This window comes from Mustela nivalis (assembly GCF_964662115.1).
Source record: "Mustela nivalis genome assembly, chromosome: 7".
NCBI classification, from domain to species: Eukaryota; Metazoa; Chordata; class Mammalia; order Carnivora; family Mustelidae; genus Mustela; species Mustela nivalis.
This window is the reverse complement of record NC_139026.1, coordinates 25,405,836-25,433,449: the sequence shown is the minus strand read 5'-3', so window position 1 is coordinate 25,433,449 and position 27,614 is coordinate 25,405,836. Positions and strand designations below refer to the sequence as shown.

The following is a 27,614-nucleotide window of genomic DNA, read 5'->3' as shown; positions in this document are numbered from 1 at the left end:
CACCCAGTGCTCCAGGAAATGCGAATGATTTTCAATATTCGCCTAAAATAAAAATGACCAGTAAATCAGTTGGGAGCAAAAGGAACAGGACAATCAAAGGCTGTGCCCAAAGGCAGACGGAAATGACTGTGAGATGATCCCTAGGCCCAGGCTTGGGAGCCCGGCATGGACGCGGCACGGCCAGGGGCTGAGCAGGGTGGGGTGCGGAGCGGGTGCGCCCGGCGGGGAGCGGGTGCGCGGGCAGGGCGCCCTCTGCCGGGGGTGAAGGAAGAGGCGCCCGCACGCGCGGGGAGGGGACACCGACTTCTTCCAGGGGAGGTGTTCTTCACACGTCTTTTTCGACCCCCGCCCTTACAGCCCCACTCTTCACCGGCTCGAGGGGAAGGACTGCGGTTCACTGCAGATACTGATCGCCCTGGTCCCAGAAAGCTGGGGCGCTCCCCACTTCCCAACCCTGAAGTCCCAAAGAAAGACGAGATTGCTTGAAAGGATCGGAAATGGCAGGTCTTAAAGGACCCGCAGGACCCTCTATGGGCCACGTCCCCATTCCCTCCCCGAGCTGTGAAGCGCAGGGGCCGGAGACCCCCTAGGGCTGAGAGATCTCCGCGTGGGAAAGGGGACTGAGTAGGGCCTGAGCGCCTGCAGCGGGTCCTGGGGGGGAACACCCCCGGGACAGCCTCCCGGCACCGTCCAGGACAGGCCTGAGGCCGAGAGTCGGGACCCCTGCACCTCTGGGGGGGGGGGGGGGTGCCCGGAGGTAGGGAGAAGCGCCCTTGACCCACGTGGGGGCCGAGGCCGGCTCTGTCCCCCGCCTCACCAGGCCCCCACTCTGGTTGCTCATCTGCAGAATCCGGAGGCTGAATGAGATAGTCAGGTGGCCCCGACCCCGAGCCCCTGATCTGTTGTCTGTTCTGATTTAGACTCCGACTGTGCCCGTCGGGGCTGCTGAAGAACAGAGAGGAAGGTCTGGAGTGTGACCCAGAAGAAAACAGTGGGTGGGACCGAGTCACCAGCTCCCTTCCCCAGGAAGGCAGGAAGGGCCCTCCTTAAGGGCCCGGTCGCTCTTTATTGAATCGGGAGTGACACCTAGTGGCTCATGCGCCTCACCATCACGGCGGTGCTGGTTTTCTGGGGTCTCAGAAGCCGCACTTGCCTGTCCTTGGTACTCCCAGCTAAAAGCTCTGGAAGCGCCAGCGCTGACCGAGGACGTTTCCTGGGACTTCCCGGGCTCTGCCCACAGCCTTTTTCCTGCCTTGTTGTCTGTCCAGCTGGCTCGGGCATATCCCTCACTCATGGGCAGCAAGTGCGTTTGTATCTGGCTGCTGTTCTAGGGGCTGGGGATACCAAGATAGCTAAAGCTTGGGCCCTGCCCTCAAGTAAATGACAGCCCAGCTTGTGGGGAATGGAGCTGTAAACAAATATGACATTACATTGGACAGATGTTGAGTGTTTGTTGGATGCTGTCCAGGAAACAGAGGGGGACTTCAACTCTGTCTGGAGGCATAGAGGAAGGCAACAATCCTTGGGCTCAGTGGTCCTGCCCCCCCCCCCCATTTTATTTAAATTCCAGGTAGTTAACATCTAGTGTGTTATTAGGTTCAGGGGGGAATTCTGTGATTCATCAGCTGTGTATATCAGCTGATGTGGTAGGCAGAAGTCTGTGCCCCTAGGTTCCCAGCCCCCCTTCTTCTGTACACACACCTTCTTCCAGCTACTCAAACACGGATTTAGGTTCAGCTGTAAGAGATTTTGCAGACGCCATGAAGATTCACCAATCAGCTGACCTTAAAATCTGGAAATTATCCTTGGTGGCCTGACCTAATCAGGCCACTTTGATAAGACTAGGCTGGTCCGAGCAAAGGAGATTTAAAGCACGGAAAGAATGCATCCTAGGCAAGAATCTCATCTGCCGACTCTAGAAATGAAGGGGGGACACACTGCAAAGAAGGTGGGCAGCCTTTAGGTGCTGAGAACAACCCCTGGCCAGCAGAGAAAGAGGAGAAACTGAGTTCTGCCAACAACCAGTGAGCTGGGAAGAGAACCCTGAGCTCTATGTGAGAACACAGCCCCAGCTAACACGGTGATTTTAGCTTTGTGGGAACCTGAGCAAAGAAGCAGCCGTATTTTGCCCAGCTGCTAACTTTGTGGTAATTTGTTATACCGCTGTAGGAAACCAACACAGATGGCCATCTGAAAGAGAGGAACAGCATGGACGAAGGCTCAGAGGCATAAAGCAACAAGGTGCCTTTGGAAAACTGAAGTTACTCGGGATAGGTGAGTGGGAAGTGTGGGAAGCAAGAGAGCTGGCAAAATGTAATGCAGAGAATTTGGCTTTGGGTCAGAGGGACTGTGCTCTTGGGCTAGTTAACTTCATTCTCTGTGTCTCAGTTTTCTCAAAGGTAAAATGGGGCTCATACTAGTAGTTAAAACAAAGCATTGTTTAATGGGACATATGCCTATGGAGGGTTCAACACAGTCTTGAGGTATGATAAGTGTTCCAAAAATAGTGGGTAGTCCTAGCTGTACCAATTAATCATGTGCAGATGGACCAGACTAAGGAGAGGCTAAGTAATGTGGTTTCCTACAGCGTGGTTGGAGACCACCTTGTGGGATGGCCTGGGGAGCTTATTAAAAATGCAGACGCCTGAGTCCTACCTTGAATTCAGACTAAATCAGACTCTCGGGGCGATGGGGGCAGGGGGGGGGGACGCACAAGAATCTGCACTTTCAGAAACTTCCCAGGTGACCTTTATGGGATAACTAGGCCTTGGTAAGAGCGTGGGTGAGAGCGAGAGACTGACAGACTCAAGCAGCGAGAGCGGGAGGAGGGCGGCAGGCTGAGAGGCTGGTAAGACCTGCAGAACCAGCTAATGTATGGGACATGAAAGCAGCCGGAGGGTTAGCTCGGGACGCTTGGTGGTGGGGGAGGGGGGCAGTGTCGGTGGAGGTGGTGACATTGACTCAGGTTGGGTCTTGAGAGTCCGCATCCCACTGGAAAGTCCTGTAGACAGGTGGAAGGACTAAAATTCAGGAGGTGAGTTGGGGCTGGAATTTTGAAAGTCTGCAAGGATAAGAAGTCGCGGGACGGTGCCTGTGGAGTAAGAGGGTGCTCAGGGATAGACTTCAAATGGACCCGTCAGAAAGGCTGACCGCATGCTGGGAAGGGCGGAGGGCCAGGGAGGCGGCCATGACCATGCCGCTGGCCTTGGAGCAGTCCAGATGGAGAAGGTGTGAACGTACCCCAAGACCTAGCTGCCAGCTGCTCATTGGCAGGATGGGTGAGGCCCATTTTGGTGGGATTAGCTGGGGACATTTGGCAGTGGGGGCGGGGGGCCATGTGGGTGGAGGGTCCCAGCTGGGACAAAGGAGGCCAGACCACCTCAGGCAGGAAGTAGGGACTCTTCTTCAGAATCATGACTGTGAGGAGAAAGAGAAATCGGTGGTGGGGGCGGGGTGTGCCTTGAAGAGTCCACAGCCTTCCCCTCATATCCACTGGTGCAAACCTAGACACAGGCCAACACCACCACCGTGGCTCTGGCTGGGCCCCCCAGTGCCCACCGAACCGGACCGAGGTTCTCAAAGATGGGGTACCTAGGGGCCCAAGGTTGAAGGTACAGATAGGTTTATAGGTGTGGGGCTGGGCCCATGAGGCAAGGAAGAGGAGTGCAGTTGAGACAGGCTTCACCCTGTGGAGAAGGCAGCTGGGAAAAGAGGAGGGCCCACAGGCCAAAGGGTCGCTGAGCTCTGTGGAGGGCCCGGCTGGGAGTAAAGGACCAGAGTCCCGAACTAGTGAGCTTACCTCAGAGGGTCGCTGCTAGGGTCTGTGGGATGGCACCTGCGTGGGGATCGGCCTCAGAAGCACTGAGAAGCAGCAGCTCTCCCAGGGTTACCCTTGTTGTTATTTTACAAGCCAGGTAACGGCACCTCTCTGCCCAGAACCTTCTGGTCGTTTCCCACCTCACACAGAGTAAGAGCCGAGGTCCTCTACTAGGAGCTGAGCCTTCCTCTGCGCCTCCCTCCAACCGCATGGGTCTCGGAGTTCATCAAGCATGGCCAGCTAGCTCCCACCTCCACACCTTTGTTCCTGATGCCTCTTTTCCCTGTAACACTCTTGTTCCGGTCATCCCCGTGGTTTGCCCCGTCCCTCCTTCAGAACTCGGCTGCAGGGTCGCCCTCAGTAAGACCTGCCTTGATTCCCTTCATGAAGGTCTTGGCTCAAATGTCCCCTCTTCAGGGAGTCCCACTGCCACCACCTAAAATAGCCCTCCCTCTCTATCCTCACTCTGTTGTTTTGTTTTAAAGACTTTTATTTATTTATTGGAGAGCAAGAAAGCGAGCATGAACAGGGCGAGAGGCAGAGGGAGAAGCAGATTCCCCCTGAGGAGGGGAGCCCTAGCCTCGCTCTGCTTTGCTTTCCTTCAACAAACTTGTCCACACCTGGTGGACGTATTTGTTTACTTGCATATAGTTTACCTCCCCAGCTAGACGTCTGCACCAGGAGGGCAAGGGTGTAGCTTAGATCACTGTGTATCCCAAATGCCCATGATGGCACCAGGCACAAAGTGGGCACGCGATACCTATTCACTGAATTGCTGTGTTATCATCGTTGTTTACATCATTATTAATAGTGGTATATTGGAAAGCAGAAGGTAAGGAGCAATTGTCCTGCGAGGAGTGGACAAGGGCAGGAGGTAGGTGGTCAGGCAGGACACCCTGAATGCATTTCCAGTGGTAACTACAAGAGGGAACAAGGGTCCTCCCCACCACTCCCTGGCGTAGACTACTCACTACCCCCAGCCCTCTGGGCACCAAAAGCATGGATTTCAGCGCAAGCAGTGGCCCAGAGAGACTCTCCTCCCAGAGTCCCTGGGACAGCATACACTGGTGCTCTGTAAACACTTGGGAAGTGATTGTACAGGAACTTCTTGGAACCTTTGAAAGAGCGTCAGTAACACCAACATCTGGTTCATCTGTTCCTGGACATGAACCAACAGCTCTTCATTTTCAACATGGATCTCAGCCACTGAGGCTAGGTCTGGGGTCTTCTGCTAAGAGGGGAGGACAAGGAAGCAGAGAGCAGGTACCAGAGCCACGCTGCCTGGCCCAAACCCTAGATCCACTGCCTACTTGGATAACCTCTGTGCCTCAGTTTCCTCATCTGGAAACTAAGGAAAATTGTAATACCTCTTAAGGTTGTTATGTGAGCAGATATATAATATATGTATATATTTAACACACATGCAATAGATTAATATTTGTGTGTGTGTGTGAGTGTGTGTACACACATACACACATTTTTTGTCAGTAATTTTTTTAAATTTTTAAAATTTTTTTATAAACATATAATGTATTTTTAGCCCCAGGGGTATAAGTCTGTGAATCGCCAGGTTTACACACTTCATGGCACTCACCATAGCACATACCCTCCCCAATGTCCATAACCCCATCCCCCTTCTCCCAACCCCCCTCCCCCCAGCCACCCTCAGTTTGTTTTGTGACATTAAGAGTTTCTTATGGTTTGTCTCCTTCCCGATCCCATCTTGTTTCATTTATTCTTTTCCTACCCCCAAACCCCCCAAGCTGCATCTCCACTTCCTCATATCAGGGAGATCATATGATAGTTGTCTTTCTCTGCTTGACTTATTTCGCTAAGCATCATACCCTCTAGTTCTATCCACGTCATCACAAATGGCAAGATTTCATTTTCTTGATGGCTGCCTAGTATTCATATATATATTTTATATGTGGTATATATATATATATATATATATATATATATATATATATATATATATATATACCACATCTTCTTTATCCATTCATCTGTTGATGGACATCTAGGTTCTTTCCATAGTTTGGCTAGTTTGGCTATTGTGGACATTGCTGCTATAAACATTCGGGTGCATGTGCCTCTTCGGATCACTAGGTTTGTATCTTTAGGGTAAATACCCAGTAGTGCAATTGCTGGGTCATAGGGTAGCTCTATTTTCAACTTTTTGAGGAACCTCCATGCTGTTTTCCAGAGTGGTTGCACCAGCTTGCATTCCCACCAACAGTGTAGGAGGGTTCCCCTTTCTCCACATCCTCACCAGCATCTGTCATTTCCTGACTTGTTAATTTTAGCCATTCTGACTGGTGTGAGGTGGTATCTCATTGTGGTTTTGATTTGTGTTTCTCTGATGCCGAGTGATGTGGAGCACTTTTTCATGTGTCTGTTGGCCGTGTGGATGTCTTCTTTGCAGAAATGTCTGTTCATGTCCTCTGCCCATTTCTTGATTGGATTATTTGTTCTTTGGGTGTTGAGTTTGCTAAGCTCTTTATAGATTTTGGATACTAGCCCTTTATCAGATATGTCGTTTGCAAATATCTTCTCCCATGACAGACAACTGTCAGTTGTCTTTTGGTTTTGTTGACTGTTTCCTTTGCTGTGCAAAAGCTTTTGATCTTGATGAAGTCCCAATAGTTCATTTTTGCCCTAACTTCCCTTGCCTTTGGCGATGTTCCTAGAAAGAAGTTGCTGCGGCTGAGATCAAAGAGGTTGCTGCCTGTGCCTACACACATTTTTTTAACAGTTTCTGGTATATGCCAAGAGCTATGAAAGGTTTGAGAGTTCACCCTACTCGTGAGCTCATAAGTCACCCCAACACCCTTTCATTAATGTTGACAGATGACGCAAGACTCTGGTCAGGGGCAAAGGATGAAGGACTTTATTGCTTGCATCACTAGCAATGCCAGATTGTCAACATTTGTGCCAGGTCCCTGAACCCAGTTCTCATGGGGCCAGGCAAAGACAACACTACCATGTACAGCAGGTTGTATGGTAGGAATGGAGCCCTGAGCTTGGGGAGTCAAATATTTTATCATGGGCAGTAAGTAATGCTCTTTGCTTCTGCAGGAGACACTATCTCTATCTTCCAAGGGTCTTTGCTAACCAACAGCTCCAGAAAAGATCATCTGGAACAAAGAGTTGGGACCCCGGAGTATGGGAGGTAAGGAAATGTAAGAGATCCCTGGGAATTGTCTCCCAAGAGCGTGTGGTAAGAACTACTATTACTATAAATAGACTACTACAGAAAATGGACCCATACAACATAACTACATTTCTTCTGGTGACTCTGAGATGGATAGAAATTAAAAGAAAGAAAGCCAAGACAGGGACTAAAGAAAAGTTACGAAGACTAATGGCGAGTCATGGCGTATGAGTTAACATTCAGTGACTAGACTACCAAATGCTTTCACAAATGGGTTTCTGGGGGGAAAAACTGCTGTCAGCAATTGATTGTGATCTCGGGCAAATGAGTTTGCAATTTCATGCTGAATAATCTATCATTCCGTATCTTGGAAACTCAGGCACTCAATCTTTTTTGACAGGCAGCATGTAGAGTCTATTGCCAGGAAGGAAGGCGGTTGTCAAATTCCTAATTTTTCTCTGTGAAAAATTAACATTTAACTCAAACATAAGATCTGGAGGAACACATAAGACCTTAATTACATAGCACAATCCATGATTTGTGCTAATTAATAAGCTGATGAAAAATTCATTGGAACTCAGAGAAGAATCAAGGGAAAAAATTGGCCAGTGTGAACACTGAGTTTCTATAAAATGTTTAAGTCTTTCCAAATGGGCAGCCATGGTCTGTCATAATTATAATTTAATCATTCCCATGATTGTTTCATTTCATAAGATTTTAGTTACACATCAAAATCTGTGCAGAGAGACTATTTCTTTAAACTTTGTGATTTCTAATGGTTCTATTATACGAGCCTGTTAGAGATTTTTAAAGAAAGCCGGCTCAGCTACCTGAAATACGAATTTTTTAAAAGATGTGAGGGAAGACATCTGTTTGAATCCTGGCTTTGCCATTCACTAGCTGTGACCTCCAGCAAGTTCTTTGAGCTCTTTGTGCCTGTTCCCCCTATGCAAATGGAGATGATGATGATGCATGAGGTTATGGTGAAGGTGAACGGTTATTGCTGTGAATTAATCATTTGCCTCCTCTCCTCCAGAATCTTAACCAAACCACATCAGGAACCAGATGGAGATTGAAATACAGCAACTGGCTTGTTATCAGTACAGCTGGACAGGCTAATAAGATGGTGCTTAGGCAGAAATTGGGCTCCCTGCCTCCACCCTCTGCACCCCAGGACCTGGCTCTGGGTGATACCAGGAAGTCCCAGGGAGCAGGAAAGAGAGCAGCCAGGGGGAGACCTGCTGTTTTCTGTCCTTTGTGTGGTATGTTCTGGCTTCTTAAACACTGGTTGATGCATTCAATTACATCCACTTATTCATTTATCCCGCAAGTAATTATAGAGGGTAGATGACTTGTCAAGGGTACTGTCAAACAAGTTGCAAATGAAATAATGAGCCAGGCATTGGTGCCTACCCTCATGCAGCTTACAATCTTACCTGCAGAGGGACGGGGGTCAAACCACTGCAGCCTTTCTCCAGGAATCAGGAGGGGAGACTACACAAGAAAAATATTTGTAAAACATTTATCAAAAGTACCTGGCCCCTACTAAGCACTCTGAACTCTTGGTGGCTACTACTATCTCTATCACTACTACTATTATGAACCAGCTTTGTGATTGTGCGTATCACCATACCACTTGGTCTATTAATAATTCTTCCTTAAAACCAGCTTCCCCGAGCAAGTGTCTGTGAAAGGGCAAGTAGGAAAGGCTAGTTATGTTTCTATAATACAGATGAAAATAAAATATGCAATTGTTCAGACAAAATCTGATCATCTGAAGACCTGCCACAATCATTTCCTCTCCCAGCACACCCGGAGGAAGGCTGCTGAAGTCTCCTTCCATCCACCTGCGGAAATTAAACTGCATGAAGGCAGGCATCAAAGCCCGGCTTATTTTTAAGTGTTGCGATTCATTTGCAAGTACCCTCGACAAGCCGTATGCCCTCGCTAATTGTTTGTGGGGAATGAATGAATGGATGTAAATTGAATGCATCAGCCAATGTTCAGGAAGCCAGAACATTCCAGGTGAAGGACAGAAAATAAGAGGCAAATTAAAAATTGCATCAAGCTGCCTTCTGCTTCTCCCAGCCTCTGCCTCTTGGATAACTGACCTGACCTGCCCTCCCCATTCTTTCTCCCTTTTAAAAAAACCAAACTCCTGGCTTATTTGACAGCAAGTTGGATGGGGTTTGAGAATGGAATGAGTCTTGCAGTTGTAATGAATCAGAAACTGGGCACAAACATCAGATCTCGGCAACAGCAGAATCCTCGCTGTTTCACATGCTCTCGTCCCTTAGGCTTGAACAGATTAGAGGCTAATAATTTATGTTGAAATCCCACGAAGCCCTCCACAAAGTGCTATTGCCGGTCCCCATCTTTTGACTGACGGATATGAAAATAGGGACTGATTTGAAAAACCTAAGGCTATTTGGCTGGAGCAGCATTAATCTCTCCATTAGAAACTAAGAAATGAGAGGGTGGGGAGGCCCCAGACAACCACAAAGAAACAGATGTGGAAGGCCACGCCTTTTTCCAAATAGGAGACTCACACCAGCTCTTCCAGCTTGAGTTAGCTCTCCGAGCCACCGGGACCTCAAATTGGCAACAATAATTTTTTTCCATGCTAGTTAAAATGCCCTTAAGCTACAGTCATTAGATTTGCTGGACAGCGGCATCATTCTGATGTTATCGGCGCTGTCTTCCTGTTTTCATGAATAATGTATAAGAAGGAGCTGTTAGAAATGGATTCTTCCATGGCTGACGGTATCGCCACCAGACAGGTCCCTGAATCCTTAGTCATTTTATCTGCAGCAGGAACAGATCTCCCTCCTCTGCACGCTACCCCCCGGGGCCGCCTGCCATGCATATTGGAGAGCCTTCCGAAGGTGCCCTATCTCCCCCTCTAATCTCAGTAGTATGGAAACAGGCAGCAGGGAGACAAGAAGAGGTGCCCAGAACCTTCCTTCCTTTTCATTTTTGCTCCATCTCAGAGGAGTGGTGCGGGGGCTACTGATTGCCAAGTTCATGGGTTTGATTCTCAGCCCTGCCTGCTGTGGGCCAGCCCACCTTGCTCTGTCTGTATCCAGGTGCCTGTGGAGAAAGCGCTTGTCCATGGGCACGGGTGAGGGCTGGGAAGGATAACCTTTTTTGCCTTTTCTTTTGTTTTCTTCTCTGTTTCTCTGTGCTTACATCTATCATAGCTTTACAAAGAAAAGGCACATCTTTCAGCCCTGCCCCTTCACTCATTCATTCAACCTATTTTTATTATCTGTGAGGCTTCTAGTGAAGGAGGCATGCAGTAATCAAGGATTCTAGAAATGAATAGAAAATATGTACAAAGAAGAGCATTCATTGCGGGCGTATAATAGAGGGAAGCAGTTGAGTCAGGGAAGGCAGTGAAAGGAAGTGAGACTGAGCTAAGAGCTGAAAGACAGGGATGTCAGCCAGGCAGCAAGAACAACATGTGCAAAGTCCCTGTGGCAGGAGGGGGGGCAGGGCGCCCATCAGAGGAAGTAGAGCATGACCAGGGGCCACAGGATAGTTTATAAATAAGAGCCAGCATTTCTCTCCCCGCTTTGACATCTTATCCACTCATCCAGTTTCTCCTTTTCTGACAGTCTCTGCTTCCCTTCGAGTCTAAGAATTGCTCAGTCCTGGCTCTCCTCCTCCTTCCTGGCTGTCCCTACTCATCCAGATTCATCCACTATTGCCTCTTAAACTGCAGGCATTAACTTAGAACTTTCTGACGCTCCTGTCCCCTGGTGTCCGGTGCAGTGCCTGTCGAAGGATCCGAAAGAATGCAATGACCATTTATTGTTCTGAGCTCCAACGGAGAACTGGAAAGCATTGTGAATACCCAACATCGGAGTGGGTAGACTGTCACACCCATATACTAGAGGGTCACACAGTCATTTAAAATGATGTTTTAGATAAACAAATGATTTTGAACATTTCTCATGATATAACAGGAACTTAAAAGCAGAATGTAAAATTCATCCTAAAGTGTAATCTCAATTTACATGGAAAAGAAGACCAGAAACAAATCCAGCATTGTATTGAGAGGATATCTCTGTAGGTAGAATTATTTGTGGTTTTATTATTTTATTTTGTTTTAAGATTTTATTTATTTATTCGACAGAGAGCGAGAGAGAGGGAACACAAGCAGGGGGAGTGGGAGAGGGAGAAGCAGACTTCCCGCCAAGCAGAGAACCTGACACGGGCCTTGATCGCAGGACTTGGGGATCATGACCTGAGCCAAAGGCAGACACTTAAGGACTGAGCCACCCAGGCACCCCTACTCATGGTTTAAATTTCTTTTTTTATACTGCTCCATCTTCCCCTTCAATGGGTTAACTAATTTAATTCATAAATCCTTTATCAAATTAGTTAGTTTAATTGAACTAATACTGAAGCCCTTATTACACGCCAGGCATCACTACCAATTCAGTGATGGACAAAACACACACATGTCTGTCGTAAAGAATTACTTTTATAAATTAAAGAAAAAAAATTTTTTAGAAACAAGTTGACTTAAAAATATCACTCTGAGGAAACCACTCAAAAGTGCTTCCTCCCAAGGATGTCAGTGGGGAAACCACCCAGCAGCATGTTGACGTTACCAGCAAAGTGTGCCAAGGACTGAACCTTGATGACCGTCCATTTGTCATTTGTGCCTGAGGCAAGATGCTGGGAACAAGAACTCCCTCCTGTCAGCATCTATTACTCTGGAGTAGAAAACTCTGTACCACTACCTTATAAAATTTAGTCCCCCCTCCCCAGATGCTTGCAGTCACTTCATTCCAGCCCTCCCGTGGGGGACCTTTCCAGGGATTTTGTTCCATTGTCATCAGGCCTCGGAGATTTGAGAAGCTTCCTCCCACGTCTGAAGCCTAGCAGCCTACCTGTTGTTCCTAACCGTGCCCAAAGTGGGGGCTTGTGATCAGACCACAGCAAAAGCACCAGCCAGTATGAACAAGAAGCCAGTCAGAGCCTGAGATTCTCCCGTAAACTAAAAATCTGTTTTCAGGAGAAGGGAGATAACAGGCAGATGAGATATGGGAGATGGACAGAGACTTTTCTGAACCACTGAGGAGTTCTTCCGGGGCGAGGGGTTCTCTAATAAAAGCCCAGCATGTGTATGAACTGGTAAACTATGAAGTTCCATATTTCTTTTCAAGTGGGATAGAATTTCTCTCTCCTGTGGTTCTCTTCCTCCTCTTCCAACCTAGCTGTTTTGTCTCTTCCTGCTTCTCCAATATTCCATCTTTGTCTTGTCTGGAAGAGTCTGTTTCAGAATGGCAAGTCTTCCTGACGGTGAAGAGTGTATCACCTGAGAATGAGCCTAAGCGGTAGACAGAATGGGCAATACTTATTCTACTACTCGTTGTCTATTTTAATGCACTTACGAAAATCTGCGTCTAGCACGTCCAACCTACGATTTCATGATAGGCTCTGGCAGCCTACGCTTTAAAAAGTCAGTTAATATAAAGAGAGCCAATAAAGAGAAAAATGATTAAATATATTGTGATACGTGTGATATGCAAAGGTGGTAAAATGGGTGAAATGGGGCGGGCATGTGGGGTACATGAGAACTAGAGGGGGAATTCTGCCACAAATCCAAGGCGCCTCCTGGGGAAGGGCCAGAAAACTCCCCTGGTTCCCTAGGGTAACTCTGATGCACACATCTGCATTCATCCTGGAGCTCCCAGAAGCCTTTGCCGTTCTGAATTCCAGAACTTCCCCAGGTCTAAGAGCTGAGTTCTCAAGCTGGTAGACTTCATCTCCATCAGGGAGAGGGGTTTTGTTTTCAAAACCAGGCACTCTCGCACAAAAATGCAGGTTTGTGGTCCTCTTTAAAAACTGGAAGTTCTTGGGGCACCTGGGTGGCTCCGTGGGTTAAGCCTCTGCCTTTGGCTCAGGTCATGATCTCAGAGTCCTGGGATCAAGCTCCGTATTGGGCTCTCTGCTCAGCAGAGAGCCTGGTTCCTCCTCTCTCTCTCTGTGCCTGTCTCTCTGCCTACTTGTGATCTCTGCCTGTCAAATAAATAAATAAAATTAAAAAAAAAAAAAAAACCTGAAAGTTCTTGGGGGCACCTGGGTGGCTCAGTGGGTTAAAAACTGGAAGTTCTGGTGCTCTGGGTCTAACCCCTGTACCGAGAAAATCAGGTGACCACCGGCCCTGGGTGGGGAGAGCTAGCTGTTCTCCGACATAAGGTCCTGTGGGTGTGCTTCTGTTCCCGGGAGCCACCCCAAGACTAAGGGTAAAAAGAGGCTTCCTCTTCTGTCAGGTTTCTCTTCCTCTGCTTCTCATCCTTCTCTTTCCTGCCTCACCTCTCTTCCCTAGCAATCCCTCCCCACTCGCCCGCCCACACCCACATAAATACATCTCCAGGAAATGGCTGCGAGAGTGAAACTTCTCTCTTCTACCTCTGATGCCCAGGGTTCTCCTTGCCTGAATGGTGGCCCAGATTCACTGATGACTCCCAGCATGACGACTGATTGCCTTTCAGCCTCGTGATTGGCGCAGGATCATGTGAAACTGCCTTATAGGTTGTTTCTGGGTAGGATGTGTCGTGGACGTAAAAATTCCATTTTCTTCCTGCTACCATACTGTAAGGGAAAGGACGCATGATTTGGAGTCAGGGTATCTGAGTTCCAATCCTGATTCCCTCGTTCATGGGCTGTGAGATCTTGGGAAAGTCATTTAACTTCTCTTCTCCTCTGTTTCCTTATCTGTAGCACAGAACTTGTATGAAGAGGAAATAAATATATATATAGTGCTTAGAATTGAGCCTGGTACACAGTAAGGATTGCAAACATGTGGGCCTATTCTACGAGTAATAAATAGTCTTCCCTCTTATGAACTCCCATTGGGATAAGTTCTAACTCTGTACCCCGGATATGATAATATTAGTCCTATTCCTTTTATCCATTCCTTATTACTGTCACGTAAGTGCTGGGCACTACACGGAGCCTTAGAACACACACACAAAAATAAGAAAGTGTCTTCGCCCTTCAAAAAGCTTCCTATCCCTAGTTGATTTGGAATTTAAGGTTAAGTAAATGTCATACGACAGTTGTTTAAATAATTACAAGGTTAAATTAAGCAAACATCACATAATTGTTTAAATAAGCAGGAGGCCAATGTCGAACAAAGCATTGCGTTATTCGAGATTCAGTCCACAAGGTTCAGTCCCCCAAAGAGTTCAAGACAAATTGGCATCTTGAAAGGTGCCCCTTCTACCTGAACTTACGACCCGAAGAGTGGGAAGCAGCGGAGACTAGCAGAGGCTACCACAAGGAGATGACCTCTTGGATGTGGGTCCTGCACACACCCCCCACACACCATTTGAAGGCATGCAGACTGGCATTGGGATGGGGGGTGGAGGACTGGTGTTGGGAGTGGGGGTGGGGGGAGGAATATGTCCCGGATTCAGAGCAGCTGGGACCTATTCAGCTCTGTTTCTTTGTGTGATTTCAAGTTGATTGAATTCACTGTGCCTCAGTTTCCCTATTTTAATGGACGCATGCTCCTCCTTTTCTCATTGGTATTGAAGTACTTTATAATGATCAGGGTGACATGCGGCACCTGCTAGGTGGTCACGTGGCTAGAATGCCAAATGGGGATGGGGGGTTGTCTACTAGCATTATAGTAGGGCTGGCCAAATCCGGGGGCAGCTGCAAATCTTTCCACAATCAATATCTCCATCAACCACCAGTACTGTGTTAATTAGCGTATTGAATATCAGAATTCGTTTTTTATTGCTGAAATTAGTGACTTGTTAATTTGCATAGTGCAAGCTGGAAACAACTCTCATCAAAGACAGTCAAGACGTGTGATGGGGCTAAAATGGTTCAGAGGCAGCCCCATCCCCCGGACCCCACTTCCCCCCGCTACACACACACACCTGGAAAGATGAGGGAATAAGAATCCAGCCAGCCCCTAAGACCTATACCATTGGGACAGCCCCTGAGGCTTGACCCCGAGTCAGCTTCCGGCCACCGGAAGAGGGGATATCTGATGGCACCAAGCCTGCCGGGGGCCCAGCATTGTGCCTTAGGAACCAGAAAGGATGGAGAGCTGGAGCTTCATCAGGATTATGTCATCAAGGTTTTCTGCCTGGGTGGCTAAAGAAATGCTGTCTAAAAGTGGAAGCGTGGCAGATGTTGGCTTGAAGCTTGCCTCCCTTTAGCCAGGACGTGGGGTTTAGGGGGAGAGCCAACAGCACCACCTGGGGCTCTTTTCTCACCATCCAGAGAAGACACAAGTGCTGTGTCTGACCAAACTGGCCTGTGTCTGCTCCCGAGAAGTGGGGGAGTTGGGAGGGGGCACAGGAGAGCAGCGGGGAGGCCCTGCCCGGATGACCTCTTTGATTTCCTGGGGCTTCTCTTGGTGGGTGGGTCCTGGAAGGTTGACGGGCGTGTTAGCACCTGGCAGCTGTGGCTGGTGTCTCTAGAAGGCTGGTGGTGAAGGAAAGCACTCGATGGTTTTCATCTGGTTTACACGTGCTTCGCATTTCCTCCTGGCTGTTCCCAAGGGTCCGAGGAAGGGCTTCTCGCTCCATGCTACCACGAGTTCAGTCCCCTCCAGCACTTCCCTACTCTAGCTTTACCTAGAGAGCGACTCCCATCAGTAGTTCCCAATCTCCAGGCTGAATCGGAGGGTGGGGGTGGGGCAGGCCAGAAAGAACACAGATCCTAGCCTTCCCGGGCCTCCTGGAGCATGCACGTTAGAATGCTGTCCTCAGACCGAAATCTGGCCACAGTGTGGAAAAAGTCAACTACTGTCGACCATTCGGAAGGTCAAGAACAGAGCTGTACAACAGAACTTTCTACGGTGATGAGCATGTTGTCTATCAGCGTTATCCAACATGGCAGCCACTCACAGCCCAGAGCCGCTGAGTACTAGAACCGAGACTGTTGTGGTCAAGGAGCTGAATTTCAAATTTGACTTCATTGTAATTAACTTAAATAGCCACATGTGGCTCCTGTATTGGATGGCACAAGCCTGGAGCCTGGCCACTCTTCCCAGCCCTTAGGACATTGTGTCAAGCCTGCACTGGTCCGATCAAACGCCAGCCTCTTTCTCCCAAACACTTGTCATGAGCTGAGCTGCCTGGCTCTCCCTCTGTATTTCAATCCAGAGTGTTCCAGCTTGGGTGCATAAAGGGAAGGAACCCAGTGCTTTCCAAACATTCTCACAACAGGGACACACAAGAGGTAAGGCCTCTAGGGAATGGAAGAGTTAAAGATACATGGGATGGACAGAATGCACTATTTGGTGCTGTTGAATATGGTCATGGGTCCTATTATACGAATAGTGGTAACGTAGTGTCCCCCACTTGTATATACGTGTGAGGACGTCATCACAGTGCGTGCTTCAGGCAAGGCAAGGAGAGCAAGAATTAGACTCCCCATTTCAAGGATAAGAAACCTGAAGGTCAGTCCAGTCAAGGGGGTCCTAGAGCAGGTAATGATAGAGCTGAGACCAGAACCAGCTGTCTGACTCCTAACGCCTCACCCCTCGGACATCTGAATTGGCCCTGCTTAGAGAGGGGACATGGAGGGGAGAAGAGAGAGGCCACGATCACCCTGACAATTTGATAGTGTCTTAAATGGGGGCTCTTTTGTTTTACTCCCACAGAGAGCCACACTGGACACCCGTATATTGTTTCACTGTCTAGCACTGTAGAAGCCCAAATGAGTTCCCACAACTCGGGTGGGGAATCTGCTTTCCAGAACCCCAATGAGTCGTCTTGATCCCTCTTGCTTTCTTACTGTTTTCTTAGGGATCTTACTAATGAATCTCTTCCTAGCAGATCGTCTGCCCTTTGCACAACTCCAAAGGGTGCCTTCATGTATGATACAATACGCAGCACAGTCGTATTACACAACGGACTTTATTCCTGCATTGGACAAACTAGGTTCCTGTCTTTCCACTTCAGTTCATTTTCCCATTATTTTTCCTGGGTGTTACCATGAAGCATGAATAAGGCTAAGGGTTCACCACCTTGGCTGTTTATCTGAATTGGTGGTGCTTTAAAAAAGAACAGCACAAAGTTTCACCCCTTGAGAAGATGGGGTTGGGCTGGGCATCTGCTTTTTCTCCAAGCTCCCCCAGATGATCCCACCGCTGAGAACCAAGACTCCTAGAACTGAGAACCAAGACTCCTGTACTAGTAATCAGGACACTCCCATTTCCCACACGCTAGCCTCCCTGAGCCTGTTTCCTAGTCTGTAAAATGGAGAGAGATGAGGTCTGTCCTACTTTGATTAGTTTGAAGCATGTGAGCTTGTGCGAAAGAATTTTGAAAAGTAATCTGTGTATTTACGCTGGTTAGGGAGCTCGTGGCCAGCAGGCAGACCCCACCTGCAAACAGGCCTGGCGCTCAGTGGACGGGTGACATTTCCCCATGGGTTCCCATGGCCTGCTTGCCTCCATCACACCATGCTAAAAATGGGCAGATGGTGGGTGGAGCTCAAAATACTTTAACTAGAGTGTAATTGTGTGGGCAGCTTCCACTTGAGCTAGGTAATTCTGGACAAATGGAAGCTCGCCTGCAGGAAGCTATATTTATTTCCCAAATAGCTGGTGAGAGCCCCCAGGAATGTCAGACACACATTTTGGTTTTATCTGTTTTGAGACCTTCAGGCCATGGGATTAGAAAGCTCCAGGAATGAATCAGAAGGCAGAAATACACAATTATTTATGCCCGACCTCAGAGCTAATACTCAGGGTAAACTCACAGCCATTTGATGTGGAAACATTTTAATCTGAGAAATCAAATGCAGGAAAGATACTACCCCCTTACTCTTCATTTCCAGGAACACACACACACACTCATACACATACCACACATTAAATGCCCAGAATTAGGCTGCTATTGAACCCTAGCTATATACAAATTACAGATTACATAACACTCAAAGATGCTGACAGTACTTTCTGTTGAAACTTCATGGTTTTACCTCTACGCCAAACAGATCTGTGTCATTTCCATTAATTACATTTTATGTATTCAGTGTATCACAAATTAGCCATAGTAGGAAAAGAAATGCATTAAGGATTTTACATTGATAAAGATACTGGGAAGACGAAGTCAAGCTTTTGATTGGCCCCAACACAACTGTCAGACTTCTTATGTAGTAAATTCAAATTCTTTCTGTGAAGACAGACATTTTCAAATTATATCTTCTACCAAAATTACTATAAGGAATAGTTGTTGGTATCCTATCCCAGACCTAGAGAACCAGAAACTATTGGATGGGGGTTGAGTCATCTGTATTTTAAACAAGTGTTAAAACCAGTCCACCTAGCATGCCTGCAGGGAGCCTTTCAGGAGTATCAAAGTGTGATAGGGTAAATAAATCCTATCCCAGTCCCCATCTGAGCACTCCTGGAAAACTTTACACTGAAGGCTGCTTACATGAGAGGGACCCCAGAGATCATCTCTCTGTCTTCCTGATAGATCACTGAAGCACACTGGAACTTTGGATTTCTGACAGGATTGCCCAGTACAGTTGCTCAAGTTGAGCACTGCACAAGAGGACCACTTCTAGAGAACCACCATTTATAGCAAAGGCATTTGATGTGTATATTTATTACTACACTTTTTCTGGCTGATGGCACTATGGGTCCTGTCCCAATGAATCAGCTCATGACAATTTTCCAACAGATAAAAGCAAAAGGTCTTGAAGAAGGGGAGAAGATTTGCTTTTGTAATTCATACATAAGTGCAGTTTGGGCTAGCCCCAGCCCAGTTCAGTTCCTTTCCACTGGCTTCTTTCCTGATCATCCCTGGTCTGGGGGAGGAAGGGCTGCTTCTGCCTCTGGGAGGGCTAAGTGTGCAGTGGCCTGACTCTCACAGCCCAGGAGCCCCTCCGCCTGCTCCCAGGGCAGGCTCCCTGTGCACTGCCAGCTGGCATAAAAGTGAAGTAAGCAGTCTGGCTTCTTACTGGTCAGTTTCCAGGTGTGGCCAGTTTTTCTTGAGTTACCCTGCAAGAACAGAAGACCTCACCCCTTTCTTTCCTTTCTTCCCTGAGTTCTGCTTGGGTTACCCCTGTGCTGTAAAAAGACCCTCTCTTGAACTGGTTTTCAGTTTTTCCTTGCCATAACATCTGGCCTTTACCTTCAAGACATCCAAACTATTCCTACATCTTATCTGGGTGCCTGAACCGTCCCTGTTCAGGGATTTTAGGGTACTGTTGATTACCCCAAAACTTTGAGGTTTGGTCTACACTTCCTTCCTCCCAAGGAACTATCAAAAAGGAAGGGTTTTTTGGTTGTTGGGTTTTTTTAAAAAAAAAGATTTATTTATTTATTTTAGAGAGAGTGTGCACACACTCACGTGAGTGGGGGAGTAAGAGGGGGAAGGCTCTTCCAGCAGACTCCCCGCTGACCAAGGAGCCTCACGCGGGGCTGAATCTCATGACCCATGTGATCATGACCTGAGCCCAAACCAAGGGTCAGGCGCTTAACTGACTCAACCACCAGGTGCCCCTGAAAAGGAAGTGTTTCTTAGTGAAAAGCTGATGGACCCTCAAATTCTATCTTGCCCCTGCCCTCCACTTTCACACCCCAGCTGCTGTCAGGGTAACCTCCCTTTCCGTCTCATCTTCACACCTCTCTTTGTAAACCGGAGTGGAATGAGGAAGTACGAGCTGGTAGGGCTAGTTTAAAATTCTCTGAAGGAGGAACACACGACTCCTAGGATCCGTGTGGATGCCGTGGTGGCTGGAGGGAACACTGTCTACAGCAGGAACCCCAATCCATTCATTTATTCCGTGTGTGCACAACAGGTACACTGATCATTCATTCACTGAGCGTCTCTACCTGCTGGGCACTCTGCTAGGAGTTGAGGGCAAATCGGTAACACAGCCAGCCTCTTGCCTGCAGGGAGTGAACGGTCTAGAAGAGGAGACATTCCATAGATGGGTAAACAAAGAATGACACAAGCAATAGCACACTGCGTTAAATGCTCTAAAGGGAACGAGCCCTGCTTTGGAAGAGGGAATACTAGGAGGAGACCTACTTTAGACTGAGCGAGGGAAGGCTTGTGTGAGCAGATGCTGTGAGATCTGAAGAATGAGAGAGAACTGGGAAGCTTGTTCCAGAAGCAAGGACAGTAATACAGAGACTGAGAACAGAGAACCTCCAGGATATATATATATATATATGTTTCCCTCCTCAGGTTTCTCTCCATCCTAGCTCTTTTGTGATTTCTCCTAGTAAAGTATGAAAGCGCCATTCCAGGCATACATAGTAACAAACACCTGTTCTGTGCGTGCGGCGATTTTAAGTGTGTTTCGTGCCTTAACTCAGTGAATCCTCTTAACAATGCCAAGATGGAGGTACCATGCATGTCCCCACTTTACAGATGAGGAAACTACACGAGGCAGTACGTGCAAGAATAGTCAGTATTAATATTAAAATTAGTAATTTATTCAACCATGCCATATTGAGCCTTGTCAGGTTCCTGGAAGACTGCATTTTATTCATTTCTGACCTTTTCACTACCCAGTTAGGTCCTCCCTCCTGGGCTGTCTTCTGTGTGACTTGCAAATTTCAAGCTTGTTTTTAAAATCCATTGTTCAAGGCATAGGTGGGAAATCTTTTCACACACTGCTGATCAGGCTTTACAGAAAAATTATTTGCTGTGTCCTCCCTAGTTGGCGTACCTCTTCGAGTTCTAGCCAATTCTATAAATGCTTTTTGAGAACCTACTAATTGTCCAATGTGACCCTGGATGCCAGGATCAGATCTAGAAATTTATTTATTTATTTTTAAAGATTTTATGTATTTATCTGACAGATCACAAGTAGGCAGAGAGGCAGGCAGAGAGAGGAAGGAAAGCAGGCTCCCCGCTGAGCAGAGAGCCCGATGTGGAGCTTGAGCCCAGGACCCTGAGATCATGACCCAAGCTGAAGGCAGAGGCTTTAACACACTGAGCCACCCAGGCGCCCCAGATCTAGAAATTTAAAACCAAGGAAACACACACACACACACACACACACACACACAGGGATAGCTGTAATAGAATAAGATCTATGCCCTCCTTGTCTCATCATTGAAAACCAAATACAAATGAGGAAACGAGAGTCCGTGGCTGTGGATTGGGAAAAATATGACCGACGGTCAAGTAGCCAACTGCCCAGCAGGTGTGTTCTCAACCTTAGTTCACTTTCTTGTTGTACAAATACTACATGTGTAGCTGGCCAAAACCCTTTTCAACATTAAGAGGTAACAACTCCCTATTTTGGAACATGTTGCCCTTATTAATCTGATTTGTCTGAGAATTGCTTCTCTGCCCACCCAAGCCACCTCATTTTCTCCTAAGTCCCTACTGTGCATATGTAGATTTAGTCAAATAGAGACTTACCTTTCAAAAAAAAAAAAATCATGTGTACAGAAACTAATAAGCTCTAATAAGTGAAATAGTAATTGTCAAAGAATTGGTGCCCGGTGTGCTTATTTCTAAGTTGAGAAAGAAATTCATTTTTGCAACAATAAAATAGTGATCTGCCCTTCCCAACAGTGTTGGGACACTTCCCTCGTGCTCCCCCCGCCTCTCGTTTAGGTAAGTCCTAAAATAAACAGGAAAGGGGAACTGTGAATCAGCCCAGTCAATTATTACAGCTTTTTATTTGCAAAAAAGAAAAATGACAGGAGTTTCTTATTTGTATTTTAATGCGCAGAAAATTCCCCTTCTAGGGGGACCTGGGTTCCTTCTTGATCCGTTTTCAGAGGGACTTCATGTGATGGGCAAACTGCCTCTCTAGGGGGAAAGCATGATGTCGGCTCCCTGAGCCCTCTCCTATCTCTGAAATGTCCACTTTTGATGAGGCAAGAATACCCCAGAGGAGAAAAAGGACCCAACAGCTACTAAATCAGTGGAAAACACAGTAACACCCACATTAAAGAACCACATTCCAAGGACGGTTCCTGGAGCTGTATTTTAAAAAGATCTTTCCGACCAGCAAGCTGATTGGGTCCTATCCCCTTTCTGTTGTTGAATCTAAGAACCTAATTTTTTTTAAGCAGCGGAATACAGATGATAATGTAATGCCTTGAGTAGGTGGGAAACGACATCCTAGGCCTGTGTCCGCGACAGCAGGGAAACCCATACTGACCCTGGTTTTCAGCCTGGTCCCTCTGTGGTAGAGGGACCTTGGGACAAGAGTTTTTAATCTGGGTCTATGAACTGAGATGGTAAAAACCTAATTACTTTTTCATTTTCCCTAACTGCAATGTAACATTCCTGCCATCATGAATGTAGGCAACGAATTAGAATAGTAATAGAAGCACCTATGACTTTGTCACCAAGAGAAACCACAGATGGTCTTCAACTCCCATGACAACTGTTGCAGATCTCTGGATTTAGACTTATCCCTACTGCAGGTCACGATTACATACTAGAGATGCCATGAGGTCTTATTATTTACAATATTACTAAAGAAGCACATCTGTTACCTTTTCATAATGTTATTATTTTGTAACAGTATTTCAACATAGTCGGCTTCCTTTGTAGTTCTATGTATTTTTTTCCTTTTAACTTTCTTAAAAATCATTTCAAAATTGGGGTGCTTGGGTGGCTCAGTTGGTTAAGCCACCGAGTCTTGATTTCAGCTCAGGTCATGGTCTCATGGGTCATGAGATCGAGCCCCGCACTGAGCTCTGCACTGCACGTGGAGCCTACTTAAGATTCTGTCTCCCTCTCTGTCCACTCCCCACCTCCCCTCACCCCCCAACCCACATGTGCTCTCTCTCTCTCTAAAAAAAAGTCTAATAATTGAAAAACATTCTGAGACCTATCTATAGATTTTAGCAGACTGTCAAAGAAGTCCATGCCCACATCCCACTCCCTACCAAAAAAAAAAAAAGTTAAGAACCACTTAAAAGACTCTCAGTGTTGTCCCCATTGCTTTTGGTGACTTCAGTATGGCCCCATTGCAAAAACCCAGCTTCCACGCAGCGAGGGGCCTATAAAATCAATCTATTGGTGCATTTCACTGTGCCTTTCACATGGTTTTGGCTCCCACTTTTCTAATAACACACCTCCACAAAAACCTCAAATGCAGTACCATTGTGAAATATGGAGTCATTTGATCTTCAAATCACTGGTTTAAACTGCATCAGCTTTCAGCTGTTCCAGAGCTGACTGTCTGAGCTGTGACTGACTGAGGCCCCCTTTTCTCCCTGGTTTCCTCTCTGGCTGTTCACCACACAGTTTTTACGATGGGTCACAGGTGCCCTGGCAGATAGGCACAGCACCTGGGGGAAGTGACATTCAAATGTGACAATTTTCCTACATCCCTAAGAAGTCGTGGATGGGTGGAGGTTGCAAGTGTTGATTAAATTAAGATTTGGGATTACCTGCGGATTTTAATTACTATGCCATTCCTGTCCCCGTGCCCTCTGTCTCCCCCCTCCCCGCCACTGCACCCCCGTAGCTCTAATGAGACACTTATCAGATGCTGTTTTGTATTGTTACTTATCTTTGCAGCGCACATGCTCTCTGAGTTCATGGAACCCATGTTATCCTCTTGGGTAGCTCCGGTGCTTGGCAGACAATAGACCTGCTGGGAAGAGGTGTGGCTGAATTGAATGGTTGTCTACCGAGCACATTTAGTGGGCCAGTGCTAAGAGGATTATTTTCTACCTTGGATTTGTTTATGCAACAGCTATTCTGCAAATACTGAACACTTACTATGTGTCAGGCCTAATGCTAGACATTAGAGACAAAGATGAATACAATCTAACCACTTCCTCCAAGAATGCTAGGACCATCGGGACACTCCATGGCAACAGAGTGTAATGATGGCAGAGTTAAGGGTGGGAACCTGGTAGTGTTGGTGGTACCAAGGGGGGAGTGGTGAGTTCTGGAGAATGAAAGTCAGAGAAGGTGCTGGACTTGGGAATCCGGTGAGTAAGACTTAGCTGCTAGGAAGAGGGGTTTGGAGACCTTCCTGAAATGGGGAACCACATATCTTACTAGAGGAACACACACATCATTCTTTACCTACCCATCACCCATTTCCTCCCCTTCCATCCTTCTTCCCTGCTACTGGAACTTTAGTTTTGTATCTGGAATGATCTGGGATGACCTCAAGGGAGGTAAGCTCCTCACCCCCTACCCCCCTCATCCAGGCTCCTGAGCCAGTCAGGAACCAATCATGGCCATTCCTTTCTATTTTGCCAGCGACTGGTCTCGAGCAGGCATGTGATCACATTCTGGTCAATGAGAAATAAGGGGAAGTCAACTCAGGTCCTTGCTTTGGATATAAAAAGACAAAGTCATGCTGGGAGAAAGCCGGCTTTCCCCTTCTTGGCTTGATATTTGCAAATGTGGCAGCTGTCTTGTGATAGCAAAAAGATAATAAGAGCTTAGGGGTTCTTTGATTTTAACACTGAATAGCAACCAATACTGTCAACTGGGCTCCTTGTGTACAAAAATTTAACCCCTACTTGTCTATGCTACAAGTAGCTAGATTTTCTTCTCCTTCTAGTGAAGCACATCATAACTGATTTACACAGCTCCCCTTAGCTACTTTTCATGGGTCTCCCTGATGGGGAACAACGAGATTGAGTGACTAATACTCCTGAGTTTTACTGGCTGATTATCTCCCACCTGTATAGCTCTAGGACTCAACTCCTTCCTTCTTCAATCTCATCAGTCATTGTAGGGAGACCACAGCCAAACATCTTTGAGAAGTGGCTTCTTCCTTGCCACTCTGTATCACCAACCCCTCCACCCTGCCCCGGGCTGAAGCCGTGTTCTATGCAAAGGCAGGAAGGAAGCCCTACTCTCTGCCTCTGTGTTCAGTATGTCACTGACCCCATGATGCGTGAATGCCTTGAATATCATAAGCCTTGGTCAAAGCACACCTTCCAGCTCCCGCCTACCCCTGCTCCCTGTTGGGGAAGGTCTACTTTTCTTTGTGTCTTTCCACAGAAGCCTAGCATCAACCTCCTCCTTTAGACAGAACAAAGCAACACAGTTCCAGGCATATCAGTCCATACCAACAGGTGCCTCAGAGTTCAGGTTCACTGGTCCTGCAAGATTACTCTCCAATAAGCTCAGCCCAGAGTGTGGTTACATGTGTCTGTGAAGGAATAGCAACATAATATTCCAAAGACAGGCAGGAAGGGAACTTGTATATCAAGCTAAGAAGTGTAAGCTATAATCTCTAAACCAGAGATTCCCAACAAGTATATTCATTATCTGGTGTGTTGAGATACAAACCTACTCTCTCAGCCCCTAGGACTGCTGGCAGAGCCTAGCAGCCAGAGCCCCTAGTCCAGTTACCTCCAGCAGCAAGTGGCCTTGTGTGGGTCTAGGAGGGTGGGTGGGGTGAGGCAGAGTGGAGCTTGACAGGGTCATGACATAAAAAAGACTATAAAACAGGGATACCTGGGTGGCTCAGTGGGTTAAAGCCTTTGTCTTCAGCTCAGGTCATGATCGTAGGGTCCTGGGATGGAGCTAGTCCAAGATAACTTTCCAGCTTTTGGACGGAGCCCTCCACACCCCCCCACACACCCCCAGCCTGCTTCTCTGCCTACTTGTGATCTCTGGCTGTCAAATAAATAAATAAAATCTTTTTTTAAAAAAAGACTATAAAACAATGAGGAGTCATTGAAGGATTTTTAAAAAATAGCAGTCTGATAAACTTGCCATTTTGGAAGAAAATGAGAGGGCAGTGGATAGGAGGGGTGGACAGGGCGCATGGGACCGGGAATGCTGATCTCACCTAAAACAGCCCAGGTCTGAAATGAGGACAGACCCAATTATGGAGTAGAGATGGGAACACAGAAGGGATGTGGGATATGAGAACCCTTAAGGAGATAAAAATCAGTGGATTTACTAGCTGGTTAGATATAAAGAGGGAGGGAGGTGTCCAAGATAACTTTCCAGCTTTTGGACGGAGAACATGGGTGGACAATGATATCGTCAATATTGGGAACATGGTAGGGGGTGTGTAGAAGAAAGCTGGTTTGAGATGCTGGGGAATGTCAAGAGAGATGACCAGATGACCCTTAGACACATGGATCTAACACTCAAGAGATCACACTGGTGTAGAGATTTTAGAATTTGTGTCTTTCTAAGTAATAGCAGAAGCCCATGAGCATTGGTGATATTGATCAGGGAGAGAAGAACAGTGACAGGAGAGTGCTAAAGACAGAGCTGGTGACAAAAGCCCTAACCAGCTAGTCAAAGGGCCAGTCCTAGTGGACCTTGGTCTCTGTCTCTGTCTCTGTCTCTCTCTCTCTCTCAGTGATTCTCTTTGTCTCTGCTTCTCTTGAAGTGTTGGCCCCATTGTCTGCTATTGCAGACAGGACTTTTCTACTGGGCAGAGAACAAAGTCACTGGTAGCCCCAGAGTAGCCTCCTCAGTAAGAGGCATTTTTCCTCCCACAATCCATACAACAAGCTCTAGAAAGAACTCTGATTGGTTTTGCTTGGATGACATGACCTATGCTTAGACCAGACACAACTGACAGATATGGAGCGCTTGGATGGGCCAGACTGGGTCATGTGCCCACATCTGCCTGGGGGTGGGGCTTAGAGGCCAGTTCCATTAGCAGCCAAAGGGGGTGGTAAAGCTTTCTGCGCAGATAAGTACAGTTACCATGATTCCTTCCACATCAGCATTTAAAGAGGTAGGTAGAAGAAGAGGAACCAGTAAAGGAGACAGAAAATTGACATGTCCAGAGTAGATCCTCAGCATTACAAAGACCAAGACCTGTGTCTTCCTCATATCTATTTCCTCCTTCCACCCATTCTCTGGCACCGAGCGCTATGTCTGTAATCAACAAGCATGTATAGACTGAATTTACAAACACTCCCTATGATAAGTAGCACGGCTTTGTCAAAACACATAAAGAGTAACACCCAGAAATTGGATTTGTTAAATATACAAAAGCACATTTTTTAAAAAGTGGCTGGTCACCGCTGACACAGTCATTACCAGATATTCTGGAAAGAGCTGCCTTTTTTCATGATTTGGATGGAGATTCTATATCAATTCGGGCCAAAACAGTTACAGTTGAGGATGTGATTTGGGGTGTGTCTTATGAAAATCAGGTGGCGTTGTTTTGAAGAATGTTCATTTCATTGCTCTGTTCTAGGGCTGACTGTAATTTCATGCTGCATATGCAAGCCTGCAGGCAGGCACCTTAATTACTGCAGATGCCACAGTGAAAGAGGAGGCCTAATCAAACCTTTATTAATCGGTGACATACTTCCACTTTTGGAGAACAGATGCTAAGAAAGAAAGGAAGCTGGAAACCGTAGTACCCAACAACTCCCCTCAGGTACTGATGAACCAGTCTTCATTTTTTCAAGTACCTTTTATATCCACTAGGGGGAACCGTAGTGCACATCAAAAGCTGGCTCGGTGTGTAAGGAATGAATGATATCCCGGCGAAAACTTGCTTGTCTGTTGATGGGTGCCTCCTCGACAGGGTTCAGAGATCTGGCATGTTGTCATATTTTTCCAACAGATGAGAAAATATCATTCAAGGTAGGTTCAAGAAAATCAATTGTTTACATTCTTACTGGCTTTAGAGGGGATCCACTAACCATCTTAGATGAAAGTTTTTCTTCGAAGCAGACATTTCTAAAGGAGGGTTTTTATTTGTTAGAAT

General features: G+C 46.9%; 1 long non-coding RNA gene across 1 annotated transcript; it reads left to right on the top strand.

The window, feature by feature from the left end:
• The first annotated feature begins 2,211 nt into the window (after positions 1–2,211).
• LOC309869005 lies at positions 2,212–27,388 on the top strand. Its single transcript, XR_014313924.1, has 3 exons — positions 2,212–2,274; positions 6,896–6,989; positions 27,332–27,388. It is a non-coding gene; the product is annotated as an uncharacterized lncRNA (long non-coding RNA).
• The last annotated feature ends 226 nt before the right edge of the window (positions 27,389–27,614 follow it).